General features: G+C 42.4%; 1 protein-coding gene and 1 pseudogene across 1 annotated transcript in view; one reads left to right on the top strand and one right to left on the bottom strand.

Moving 5' to 3' along the window:
* LOC149155680 (non-canonical heme oxygenase HOZ, chloroplastic-like) overlaps nucleotides 1–14,027 on the top strand; it is a 244,687-nt gene that overhangs the window by 101,523 nt on the left and 129,137 nt on the right. The gene's annotated exons all lie outside the window — the stretch shown is intronic.
* LOC149155681 (D-2-hydroxyglutarate dehydrogenase, mitochondrial pseudogene) overlaps nucleotides 8,308–14,027 on the bottom strand; it is a 33,279-nt pseudogene continuing 27,559 nt past the window's right edge.

The raw sequence follows: 14,027 nt of genomic DNA, 5'->3' as shown, positions 1-14,027 counted from the left end.
AGGTAATAGCTGTCCTAGTTGACCCCAGTGATAATGACAGGTATGAGGAGGCGATGGTGAGGGCCAAGAGCATTATCCTTGACGGGGTCAAGGATCATGTAGTACCACACATAGTCGAGAAGGAAACGACATTTGAGATTGTGGAGGCTCTTAAGAAGCTGTATCGGCATACTTCTGTGCAGAGAAGAATGTTGCTTGAGAATTAGATGAGGTCGTATCAGATGAAGAAGGGACAATCGATTGACACCTTCCTCAGAGGACTGAATGAGATTCGAGATCAGTTGACTGCTATGGGGCGACACTGGATTAGGAACTAATGGTGAGGACAACCCTGAACGCTGTCTCAAAAGACTAGGAAGTATTTGTCCAGAGTATACTGGGCAGAGGGACACCTCCACCTTGGAACGAGAAGTGGGTAGGTCTTCGCCAGGAAGAGATCAGACGGCAGTCGAAGACGGGTAGCAGCAGCAAGGGGATCAAAGTCAAGCTGGAGGAGGAAGATGTGGCCCTAGCATCTTGAGGGAAAGCAGGAAAAGCGGAAGAAGAAAGATCTCTTCAAGATCAAGTGCTTCCACTGTGGGGAGCTGGGTCATTATGTGACCCAGTGTCTAAGGAAGAAGAGTAAGGGAGAGTTTTCCGAGACTAAGGCATCGCCAGCACGAGCAGAGAAGGAAGTTTTGACAGACGATGACTGTGCCATGAGTGCACATGCACCACTTGAGCGGAAGTGGGGAGACATCGAGTTGTAGTCAGGAAGACTACAGGCGATGAGGGGTAGGATCCTCGAGGTACCTAGCCTCTTGGATTAGACCTTGCTACGGGAGCCTCGTCGAGGAGTAGCATGACTGGCTGAGTGAGACGGATGCGGATGGAGCGACAGAGAGAGCTACAGTGCAGGAGTCCCGAGACAACGCGAGGCTAGCAGGCTGCAACAGTGTGAGAGGCACGGGAGTGTTGCACCAGTGCAGGATGGCACAGAGAGGTGTGCAACGATGCGAGATGCAGGGAGTTGTTGCAGCAGTGCAGAGGTTAGAGAGGGAGCACTTGTCAGCGACAGAGGGAGCTTCAGCATCAAGAGGGTCTCTAGCCCAACAGAGAGGTCAGAGTTGGGAGATCAGTTACTTACTTCTCAGTAACTGAGTTGCAGTGCAACAGTGGGTAGCACGATGCAGCATGATGAGAGGAGTTGCAGTGCAGATGCAGTGTTGGGAGAAAGGACCAACAACAGCACGGATGCAGAGGGAGATGTCGTACAAATGCAGCAGTGGCAGTGGTAGAACCATGGGTAGCAGTACAAGATACAACAGTGCAGAGGATGGTGGGCAATAGGCCTAGCATCAGCGCAGGGACTGATGCTGGATGATCAGAGTAATACTCAGTGAGGAGTATTGCTAGAGCACAATCCTCGCTAAGAGGCAGTGTTGATTTGTGGTAGCATCAGATGTGCTCTAGCCACGAAATTTGGTGTAGAGGTTGGGGCACATGAGATCTCCAATACCTAGAAAGGGTTTGGGCAGATTCTAAACAGTTCAAGAGATATTAAAATAATTAATATTTTTAATGGATTCCCTAAGTCTAAACTTAGGGAAATTAAAACATTAATGTGGATTAATATAAAACTGCGTTAGAATGGTCCTAAAGACATGGATCAACCAAGATCTAATCTTAGCCGTTGATTAGGGACTTAATCTCGGCTGTTGATATGTCAATGAGAAAAGTATAAGAGGGGGCTTGAGGGTCACTTGGGGAGTACACCAGAGTGATCAGTCATTCTATTCTCTCGAGCGGGGTTTGCTAAGAGAGATAGAATCAGTGATCGGAGAGTAGCTGAGGGGCATTGAGTACAGAGAGATAGAGAGGCAGAGATAGTGTCGGGAGAGTAGCAGAGCATCCAGAGAGAGTGACACAGGAGCAGCCAGTGCTCACGCAGGGCCACGCAGAGGCAGCGAAGTGCTGCGCAAAGCACCAGAGAGGCCAGCGTAGCTGATGCAGAGGCTCAAAGAGCTGACGCAGGGCCTCCTGGGGCTGACGCAGGCCAAGATAGGCTGACACAAGGCGAGCGCTGGGTTAGGAGAGGCTAGCGCAGTCTAGATTGGGCAGATGCTGGGGTTTCTGGGGCAGATTGGTGCTGAGTAGCTGCCGGAAGGATTATCCGGGGTTTCAGCCAGTAGATTTGTCAGAAATAGAGAGGTATTACTGCTAAGGAAATTCTCTGTTGGGTAGGCCAGTTTTGGCACCCAGATTGTACTCTGATATTGCTTAATAAGAAAACCCTCAGATAGCTGCACCGATTTTCCCACATTGGGTTTTTCCGGGGACATTAGTCCAAAAATAATGGTGTCATATGGTGTGTTTGTTTCTGTTTCTTTTTAGTTGCTGATCTGTAATATGTTGAGCATGCACTAGTGTTTATTTTCAGTATTTACATTGTAAATAACTTGTTAAGGAAAATAACAAGTAAGTAGGAATAAATCAGATAAAGTGCATGGAGGGTTTCTAACTAAGTAAACTTAGAAACTTCAATAGTTTCCTCTAGGGTTACGAAAGTCACTCTTTTGGGGCAGCGAAGAAGGATCTTATGGATCAACGAAAGACGGAGTAGATAGGATTCTTATGGGCATACGAAGAAGGATTCTTCTGGGACCTGCGAAGTGGAGTTTCTTTTGGGATAGCGAAGGAAGGTATCTTTTGGGTGTGTTAGCGCTTGAGATTTCACCCTAGGCTGAGGAAGGTAAACCTTCAAGGCAACATCAAACCATTTCACCTCGTAGCTAGCCCTACGGGGTATGAGAAGGCTCTCTCCGGTCAAACTCCTTGGATCCGACGATTGTAATTTTGGCATTTCTCTAAAACCATGACACCTGTGCAAAAAGTGAAGGAGGTTTTTCTTCTTTGGCATGTTATGGACAAAAACCTCTCTCAGTTTTCCAAAATTCATCTTTTATTGCTCTGAAACATCATTTGAGTGCAACTTGTCCGGATGTGTGAAACAAGGGATTTTGTCGAAATGGAGCGAAATGAAGGGGATAGGGGGCTTCTAAATTCTTGGGGAAATTTTTGGGAGTAGGGAGGGATGTTAGGAAGCAGAGGAAAGTGGAATCTTAGAGATTGAGTGAGGGGAAGGGGTCGAAAAGGGAAAAACACAGGCCAAACCTAGAAAATTGCCAAGTTGTAGCTAGAAACTAGGGTTTGCGCAAAAATGAGGAATTTGGCGGATCTAAGGGATGGGAAGTGTTTGATAAGGTACTTTAAGTATAGGGGAAGGTGTATGAACATCAGGAAACAAGTTTTGCCGGTGATTTCGCTGCCCAAGAGAAATTGGCTTCAAAACCCTAGGAGAGGGAAATGAGCTTGCCTAGGCACAACTGAAGCATGAACAAGATGTAAAATGACCCATTAGATATTGACATGACGATGACAACCCTCTGAATGATGATACACTCAGCTGAATGATGACATGGACTGACATTTGGGCAAACCCTAGGCCTAATGCCTAGTGACCAAATTTTGCTTGAAGACTCACTGAAATGACAAAATTTGACCTTGACACTTCAAAATCACTTTGTAAGAGCACATTTGATCACTGGAGGAAGGCTGGAAAGGCTGACACTAACATTGGCTCCAATGGGAATGGTAGCTCCTTGGAGGTGCCAAGAACCTTAGACCTCTGGGAGAGCAGACCAGTGCCTTACAATCATTGGGCAATGGAGTCATTATTTACACATGTGACCCAACACTTTGACACATTTATTAGATGAAAACTTGACTGAACACTGACTGCAACTTAACTTAAGCTTGACTCAAACCGACTCAATGACAAGCTGAAATAATTTGAAAAACTCACTCAATAGACCAACACAAATGACTCATGACTGACTTAACTAAAACAAGAACTTACAAAGCTTGTTGAAGGGCAGCAGTCCATCAAGATTTGAAATCATGATGACAACCACCTGTATTTCTTACAAGACAATATACATCAAACTATATCAAAATGCCAATGCAACCAATCAAGCAGATGCCTTCTTGATTGATTCTCCTGATCAGATCTCATGATCAACAATAGATACTGGTAACCGGGCATCCAAAAACATAGCTGACCATGGTCTCCTTCATCACTGAACACTGCAATAAACACTATCACTGCTGGCTGCAACAAACTTGCTAGAGGATCGTGAAAAACATGAAGATTTGCCACTGCCACCTCCTGCTGAAAGAACAAGGTGTCTTTTGTTTCAAATTCTAATCTGCCTTCCTCATGTGCTTCGGTGAAAGTATGCTCATGGGCTTCAAAAAATTCTGAACAAGTAGGTGAGCAAATCTCCTCTTGAAATAACATTTCAACACATGAAACATATGAAGAATCTGAAAGGTAATCCTGTATGCTATGATCTTCGGTAGTCAGACAATATGGTAGGTGATCTTCATATGATATGACAGCGGGATTATCATCTTTGTGAAGGACAACATTATCGGTTTGCTGATCTACAAGACACTCATCTTCTTCAACAAAGGAAGAAGTTTCCCCAACACTTTCCTGACTATGTGTGCATTGCAAATCTGCTGTAGCTTGGGCTGTAACAAGACCTTTCAAAAGCTGATCTATCTCCTCTTCAGACAAAGGAGACAATGCCTTTTGTTTTCTTCTGCTTAAACAATAATTATCTTCATATGACAAGGCATTCAAACTATCATTTATTACTGAGTTATTGAATGGAGGTTCATCACTTACTTGCACAAAGATCTCACCTTGCTGTTCATGAACATCTGAATCCAAAACTCTGTCTATGATCTCAACAGTAGAGCTTTCTTTGATGGGTTGCATGCTGCTGTCTTCTGTGGGCAAATCTGAAACAACGTTTGCTCTTTCCTCATTTTCAATCATATTGAAATCTTCAGCCTGCTGATCTTGGCAAGTATCCTCTAAGATTTCGGTGTGTTGCTGAAATGGATTCTCATACAGAGCTTCCATGATCTCTTCATCCATGAAATTATCATCTTCATAAAACTTCTCAAGGCTTTCAATAAAACTATAGGCATGCTTGCAACAGTCTTGAACTAAATTTAATGATGGATAAGAGTCCTTATATCTTTCAATGAACATAGCATGAAAATCCTTTAAACAGTAAATACAAGCAGGCGGCAAACTTTCATACCATGATTGGGCTTTACCTTCCAGACTGGCCAAGAATATCTTCATCAAGCAATCCTCAGGAAAATCGATCTTGAATTTGCGAATGTGCATATGAAATCTGACTAGATGTAAAGCAACATCCTTCTTACCATCATCACTAAATGTAGGCAAATTCCTTGACCAATCTACCTTCAGAATTTTATTCGGAAAACCTGGAATGTGATCTCGGCTCAAGGGAGCATATCTTCTTGCAATCTGATCCATCTTGAGAAATCTCAAAGCTACTGATCTCTCCGCAGTGAAGTCACCATGAAGCACTGATCGCTGGATTCTTCAGTGAAAGGAGTCGCCAGTGAATGATTTCAGCCTTTCAAGTGTCTGATCGTTGTCCACTATCAACAATCAGATCTGAACTTGATACATGTACTGGGGTAAAATGAAAATGAAGTGTTGTATTCACAAGCTCACGGAGATTGACTGAAGCAGCATTTATCTACTAACGCTGATGTAAAACAAGAGCGTTTTCGAAGGCTACCTGGCATAACTTCAGGCTCCGTCTAAGACTTATGAAACAAACATTTTCGAAGGCTACCTGGCATAACTTCAGGCTCCGTCTAAGACTTATGAAACAAACACATCAAACAACAAAAGATCAGTTTGTTCTCCCCAGTATGGTCGCCACTATGTTAGCGCTTGAGATTTCACCCTAGGCTGAGGAAGGTAAACCTTCAAGGCAACATCAAACCATTTCACCTCGTAGCTAGCCCTACGGGGTATGAGAAGGCTCTCTCTGGTCAAACTCGGTAGATCTTTCAATAGGATGAGCTGACCCAATTAGGAACACTGATATTAGGCTAGTAAACTGATAAGGGGGGTTGATTTAAAGTTTTTGGTGTTTTTAATTAAATAATGGGGTTTTTCTGGGCTGCATGGGCAAAATCACAGCTTCAAACAGAGAAATATAATGAAGAACACAGGTTGACGACTGAGGCAAGGTAGGCAAGGAATTTAGCATCAAATCTAGATTTTTAAATGGGATGGCAAGACTGGTGAGGAGCTAAGGAGGGCATATAATACTTTGAATCCTCCTTAAACAGAAGAAAACATTGAATATGAGCAAATTTATAGGAGGAGCATACAATACTATGAATTCCTACCTAAACACTTCATTTGCTCAATTAGATATGATCATGAGGTGAATGAAACATAACAGTTTACATATGAGACAAAGGGAAAACTTATGCTAAATTAACATACCACATGAATCTCAGAAGTTAGAGCTGTGAAATTTTCATTAAAAATCCCTGCAGAAAACTGTACATTGAAAGCTCTGTTCCAGCACTCAGCACTCAGAAAAAACTTCCCTCTCACTCCCTCAAAATGAATTTTTAATACAATAAATAAAAATGCTGCCCAAAACAGGGGCGCTGTTTTAACTAAAACCATAAAAATAGAGCAGATGGAAACAAGAAACAAGAGGCGCCTTGTTCAACCCAGCGTTTTCACAGTTCAGAGCCGTCTTAATTTGGTCAACTGTACAAGATATGAGGCTATTGACAGTTGCAACCGATCCTAAAGATAGCGCACAGAGTTGATTAAAATCTGGAAAGCCACAGTCAACAACGAGCCATTGGAGATTGTGTCATTAATGACATTGCTACCCAAACTCAACTGTGTGCCACAAAATCCGATGGTAAAGGAGCCACGCAGTTGGGATCACCACCGTTGAGAACGACATTCATGGCCACTATGCATACATCAGTGCAGCTCTCCTGGAGAATAAGCATGTTACCCTGATTCGAATTCCAATTGTTGACAGTGGACACTCAAACGAACCTATGAATGCCACTTTGCAAACTGCGCCCCAAAATCTGGAAATGCGTTGGCCATTTTAATAAAACTAATTTTCCACCGATTCAGCTTATGGTGACAACTAAACTACGAGTCCCAACAATCGCCCGCAATTCCCACAAAATCTCCAAAAGATCGCACCGTGATCTGGATCTTGGCATTGTGAAAGCCATATGTCAATTCGCTCAACCATTTGTCGCCTTACCAGCAATCCGAGTTTCACAAATGCCGGGTGCTAAGTGACTAGGTGTTGAGATTTGAACGAAGTTGCCTACCCGCAACCTTCACATTAAACCCAAATTCATTTCCCAGCAGACGCTCTTTCCAGTGATTGAAAAATTCACAACAGAGATTGTCACGGAAAGATATTATGGCTGGCAGTTAAACGCCCACCGAGCAACTTTGCCTAGTTATATTCATCAATTTGATGTTTAAGAGAACAAGGCACAGACGTCTCGACTCTCTGAAAGGTTAAGTAGAGGCGATAATAGTGTGTCGATCATTTAAAAGAGGGAAAAGAGAGACGCAGATCATGGCGGGCATCAGTAGCAAGAGCAAGACTATGTTGTTGCTTGTAGTATTTGCTGCGTCCACCCAATCAGCTTGACAACATGTTTTCCTAAATAACGAGCCTGGACATGCTTGTACACACCAGTTTCATAATGGGCAAAGTCCTCATAAACAGAAAATGAGACCTCTATCGGACCATTAGTGAAAACCTCAGCCATTATATTGTATGGATCTGATTTGATTCTGTATGCATTTGAACTGTAGTGCTTGGAGTGTGACCAATTTTGATTATCCTTGTAGTGCTTGACACACCGAGGTGTTGGGTATGAAGGCTCGCAACCAGGATGATTACAACCATCGTTGTCAAAGTAGGGATAACACTCATCAATTACTACACCCCTTCGACTGAAATAACGCCATGCAGATAATGGAAAACCACCATTACACCCTGATCCACATCTAAATCCACAGCATGCCACTAAATCGTTTTCTGAAAGAGTGGCATTCACTTGAAAGTGAACGCAAAATCGGTCTAACAGTGCTGAGAAGTTCCGACCTGAGGCTTGAATAGCTTGTGACAGGGCTTTACAAACAGCAGTTGACAAACAAACATTTTGCATATGATCAGAACTTAATATACGTTCAAGGAGTGGCCAGAAGTGTCTCAGTATGAGGATAATAGTCTCATCTCCAAGTGGTGAGGAAAAACCAGGGGTTGAAAGCTGGGTGAAAATTGCACCCATCCTGTAGAATGCCCTCGCAACTGACTCTAAAAGTTGAGCAAAGTTGAGCATAACCAATTGAATGCTGTGTCAAACACACCATGCCCTCGTGCGCATTTCATCAACAAGTTCATATAGGTGTTGAATAGGTAGTGATAAATCATATTTGTAAACAACACCTGCTCTCCCTAGTGCCTCTGTAATACCCTCACGTATTCGCCAAAATGCAGCAATCTGATTGTAGTCTTGTGTCACACTACCATCAACAATGAAACTATTTTCAAGACAACTCTCCAGAAAGGCATCCAACTTTGCTTTGTCATGCAACTGGTTGCTACCGGTAGTCTCAATCAAAACATAGAATTTCTCCTTTGAAGAAGGTAAAGGGTTCCTGACACCTTCCAAGTGATTCAAAGCCATGTCCGAAGAAGCAAGATCCAAAAATTCGAATGCTGAGATAATCTCTCCCAATTTCCTTTTAGCTCCAGAGAGAAGTCTCTTGCAGCTCAAGTAATCTCCACATGCAAGAAAGGCAAGATTTATTAATGAAAGCGTTGGTGGTACAAGAATTGAAACCTTTGTGACTATGCCGAGGGTGCCTTCACTTCCAATGAATAACTGCTTCAAATCATATCCCGTATTGTCTTTTCTCAAGGTTCCAAGCATATCAACCACAGTACCATTTGCAAGAACAACTTCAAGCCCTAAAACATTTCCACGAAGAGACCCATATCGAAAAAGACATATGCCCCCTGCATTTGTGGAAATATTTCCACCAATTTGACAGCTACCTTTTGCACCGAGGTCAATGGGCATCATATACCCCTGATCAGCTAAAAATGTGTCAAGATTCTCCAGGACGCAACCAGCTTCACAAACCAAGATGCCACTAACCTTATCACAGGAAATAATGTTGTTCATCAACCCCAGATTAACAATCACCTCATCAAAAACAGAGACACTCCCACCCACGAGGCCAGTATTACCACCTTGTGGAACAACTGCTAGACATCTTGAATTACATTATTTTAGGATCTGTGAGACTTCTTCAGTGTTCCTAGGACAAAGTAGGAGTTAGCTTGAACCCTTATATTTCCTCATCCAATCATGATTTGCCGTACCAATTCATCTTTATCCTGAATGACATTTTTCTCTCCAAGTATATTTTGAAAATGAAGAATATCTCTAACTTCTATCATAGAAAAGGAAGGATTTGTATTTTCGTAGCTGCAGTTCCATAAGATCTTGTTTGGGAATCATATAAACTTTCTAGCTCTGGAAATGGAGGAAAATGAGAAAACCAAAAAGACTTGCATGCCGATTGAAAGGGCGGAAGATAAATTACATAATCTGAAAAGCAACATTTAATGATTTCTTCTTCAAAACCCTGTTTTGAAGAAGAATCAATCGCACACTGTCATGAGACGGAGTCTAACATCGACTCCATTTGGGATGGCAGCTGCCGCTCCGTGGAGGTGCCAAGAACCGCAGAACTTTGGGAGAGCAGACAGTGCCTCCATCCATTGGGCAATGGAGTCATCATCAACACAACTCTTGACTTATTTTCAAACTGAAACTGAACTCAAACAAACTTCAAGCAAACTAAAACAAGATGCTGCCCTTATGGCTGCTTATTTATTTACAAAACCTACTCTAATCTGTTGTACAAATAATAGATCAGGTAATGCTAAAATGCCATATTAACCATTCAAGTAAACCTGATAATGAAGCCGCTTGAGAATGCTGCCACCAGGACACAGATGCAGATGCTGGCAGCCCTTCATGCACGTGGTGACCCTGGTCACGGAAAAGACAGCCTGATCTGTCAATCAAACTGAAAAATGTGTCCATGTATACCGCAATAGGATCACGGACACCAGACTCTGTTGGCTGCCCCAACTCTGCAACACATGCTTCCAGCTGCACATTGTCAATGTATACCTCTATAGGCAAGTCTGTTATTGCTTGTTGTGAAGGAAGGAGGATTTCCAAGAACTTTTTAGGGTCTTGGAAATCATAAGACTGGATCTGCTCATCTAAAGCTTGAATCTCCTTTTCAAGTTTTTCAACAATTAACTCACAGGTAGCAACTTTAGCTTCAGGAGAGAACTCTGGAGATTTCAAACTTTGAAAGAAGTCAGTGAAAAATTCTTCATTAGTTTCAATATCCGCTAACCACTCTCTAACGCCATCTAGAGCTTCACAAAGTGCAGGGTCTGCCACATACCCTACCATTGCATGAACATATCAACAGGCACTGGAATGTCTGGATCGAGTTGGAGTCGCCAGGTGAATGATTCAGCCTGCATAAGTGTCTGACTGCTGTCCACCATCAGCATCAGATCTGCACCTTGATTACATGTACTGGGGTAAAATGCGAATGAAGTGTTATATCCACAAGCTCACGGAGATTGACTGAAGCAGCGTTTATCTACTAACGCTGATGTAAAACAAGAGCGTTTTCGAAGGCTACCTGGCGTAACTTCAGGCTCCGTCTAAGACTTATGAAATAACACGTCAATGAGCAAACGATCAGTTGTTCTTCCCCAGTATGGTCGCCACTATGTTAGCGCTTGAGATTTCACCCTAGGCTGAGGAAGGTAAACCTTCAAGGCAACATCAAACCATTTCACCTCGTAGCTAGGCCTACGGGGTATGAGAAGGCTCTCTCCGGTCAAACTCCTTGGATCCGGCGATTGTAATTTTGGCATTTCTCTAAAACCATGACACCTGTGCAAAAAGTGAAGGAGGTTTTTCTTCTTTGGCATGTTATGGACAAAAACCTCTCTCAGTTTTCCAAAATTCATCTTTTATTGCTCTGAAACATCATTTGAGTGCAACTTGTCTCGATGTGTGAAACAAGGGATTTTGTCGAAATGGAGCGAAATGAAGGGGATAGGGGGCTTCTAAATTCTTGGGGAAATTTTTGGGAGTAGGGAGGGATGTTAGGAAGCAGAGGAAAGTGGAATCTCAGAGATTGAGTGAGGGGAAGGGGTCGAAAAGGGAAAAACACAGGCCAAACCTAGAAAATTGCCAAGTTGTAGCTAGAAACTAGGGTTTGCGCAAAAATGAGGAATTTGGCGGATCTAAGGGATGGGAAGTGTTTGATAAGGTACTTTAAGGATAGGGGAAGGTGTATGAACATCAGGAAACAAGTTTTGCCGGTGATTTGGCTGCCCAAGAGAAATTGGCTTCAAAACCCTAGGAGAGGGAAATGAGCTTGCCTAGGCACAACTGAAGCATGAACAAGATGTAAAATGACCCATTAGATACTGACATGACGATGACAACCCTCTGAATGATGATACACTCAGCTGAATGATGACATGGACTGACATTTGGGCAAACCCTAGGCCTAATGCCTAGTGACCAAATTTTGCTTGAAGACTCACTGAAATGACAAAATTTGACCTTGACACTTCAAAATCACTTTGTAAGAGCACATTTGATCACTGGAGGAAGGCTGGAAAGGCTGACACTAACATTGGCTCCAATGGGGATGGTAGCTCCTTGGAGGTGCCAAGAACCTTAGACCTCTGGGAGAGCAGACCAGTGCCTTACAATCATTGGGCAATGGAGTCATTATTTACACATGTGACCCAACACTTTGACACATTTATTAGATGAAAACTTGACTGAACACTGACTGCAACTTAACTTAAGCTTGACTCAAACCGACTCAATGACAAGCTGAAATAATTTGAAAAACTCACTCAATAGACCAACACAAATGACTCATGACTGACTTAACTAAAACAAGAACTTACAAAGCTTGTTGAAGGGCAGCAGTCCATCAAGATTTGAAATCATGATGACAACCACCTGTATTTCTTACAAGACAATATACATCAAACTATATCAAAATGCCAATGCAACCAATCAAGCAGATGCCTTCTTGATTGATTCTCCTGATCAGATCTCATGATCAACAATAGATACTGGTAACCGGGCATCCAAAAACATAGCTGACCATGGTCTCCTTCATCACTGAACACTGCAATAAACACTATCACTGCTGGCTGCAACAAACTTGCTAGAGGATCGTGAAAAACATGAAGATTTGCCACTGCCACCTCCTGCTGAAAGAACAAGGTGTCTTTTGTTTCAAATTCTAATCTGCCTTCCTCATGTGCTTCGGTGAAAGTATGCTCATGGGCTTCAAAAAATTCTGAACAAGTAGGTGAGCAAATCTCCTCTTGAAATAACATTTCAACACATGAAACATATGAAGAATTTGAAAGGTAATCCTGTATGCTATGATCTTCGGTAGTCAGACAATATGGTAGGTGATCTTCATATGATATGACAGTGGGATTATCATCTTTGTGAAGGACAACATTATCGGTTTGCTGATCTACAAGACACTCATCTTCTTCAACAAAGGAAGAAGTTTCCCCAACACTTTCCTGACTATGTGTGCATTGCAAATCTGCTGTAGCTTGGGCTGTAACAAGACCTTTCAAAAGCTGATCTATCTCCTCTTCAGACAAAGGAGACAATGCCTTTTGTTTTCTTCTGCTTAAACAATAATTATCTTCATATGACAAGGCATTCAAACTATCATTTATTACTGAGTTATTGAATGGAGGTTCATCACTTACTTGCACAAAGATCTCACCTTGCTGTTCATGAACATCTGAATCCAAAACTCTGTCTATGATCTCAACAGTAGAGCTTTCTTTGATGGGTTGCATGCTGCTGTCTTCTGTGGGCAGATCTGAAACAACGTTTGCTCTTTCCTCATTTTCAACCATATTGAAATCTTCAGCCTGCTGATCTTGACAAGTATCCTCTAAGATTTCGGTGTGTTGCTGAAATGGATTCTCATACAGAGCTTCCATGATCTCTTCATCCATGAAATTATCATCTTCATAAAACTTCTCAAGGCTTTCAATAAAACTATAGGCATGCTTGCAACAGTCTTGAACTAAATTTAATGATGGATAAGAGTCCTTATATCTTTCAATGAACATAGCATGAAAATCCTTTAAACAGTAAATACAAGCAGGCGGCAAACTTTCATACCATGATTGGGCTTTACCTTCCAGAGTGGCCAAGAATATCTTCATGAAGCAATCCTCAGGAAAATCGATCTTGAATTTGCGAATATGCATATGAAATCTGACTAGATGTAAAGCAGCATCCTTCTTACCATCATCACTAAATGTAGGCAAATTCCTTGACCAATCTACCTTCAGAATTTTATTCGAAAAACCTGGAATGTGATCTCGGCTCAAGGGAGCATATCTTCTTGCAATCTGATCCATCTTGAGAAATCTCAAAGCTACTGATCTCTCCGCAGTGAAGTCACCATGAAGCACTGATCGCTGGATTCTTCAGTGAAAGGAGTCGCCAGTGAATGATTTCAGCCTTTCAAGTGTCTGATCGTTGTCCACTATCAACAATCAGATCTGAACTTGATACATGTACTGGGGTAAAATGAAAATGAAGTGTTGTATTCACAAGCTCACAGAGATTGACTGAAGCAGCGTTTATCTACTAACGCTGATGTAAAACAAGAGCGTTTTCGAAGGCTACCTGGCATAACTTCAGGCTCCGTCTAAGACTTATGAAACAAACATTTTCGAAGGCTACCTGGCATAACTTCAGGCTCCGTCTAAGACTTATGAAACAAACACATCAAACAACAAAAGATCAGTTTGTTCTCCCCAGTATGGTCGCCACTATGTTAGCGCTTGAGATTTCACCCTAGGCTGAGGAAGGTAAACCTTCAAGGCAACATCAAACCATTTCACCTCGTAGCTAGCCCTACGGGGTATGAGAAGGCTCTCTCTGGTCAAACTCGGTAG

Source organism: Pinus tabuliformis, chromosome 9 (genome assembly GCF_031772625.1).
Source record: "Pinus tabuliformis cultivar Carrire ecotype Pingquan chromosome 9, CPIR1, whole genome shotgun sequence".
Taxonomy (NCBI): domain Eukaryota; kingdom Viridiplantae; phylum Streptophyta; class Pinopsida; order Pinales; family Pinaceae; genus Pinus; species Pinus tabuliformis.
This window is presented reverse-complemented; position numbering and strand designations above follow the sequence as displayed.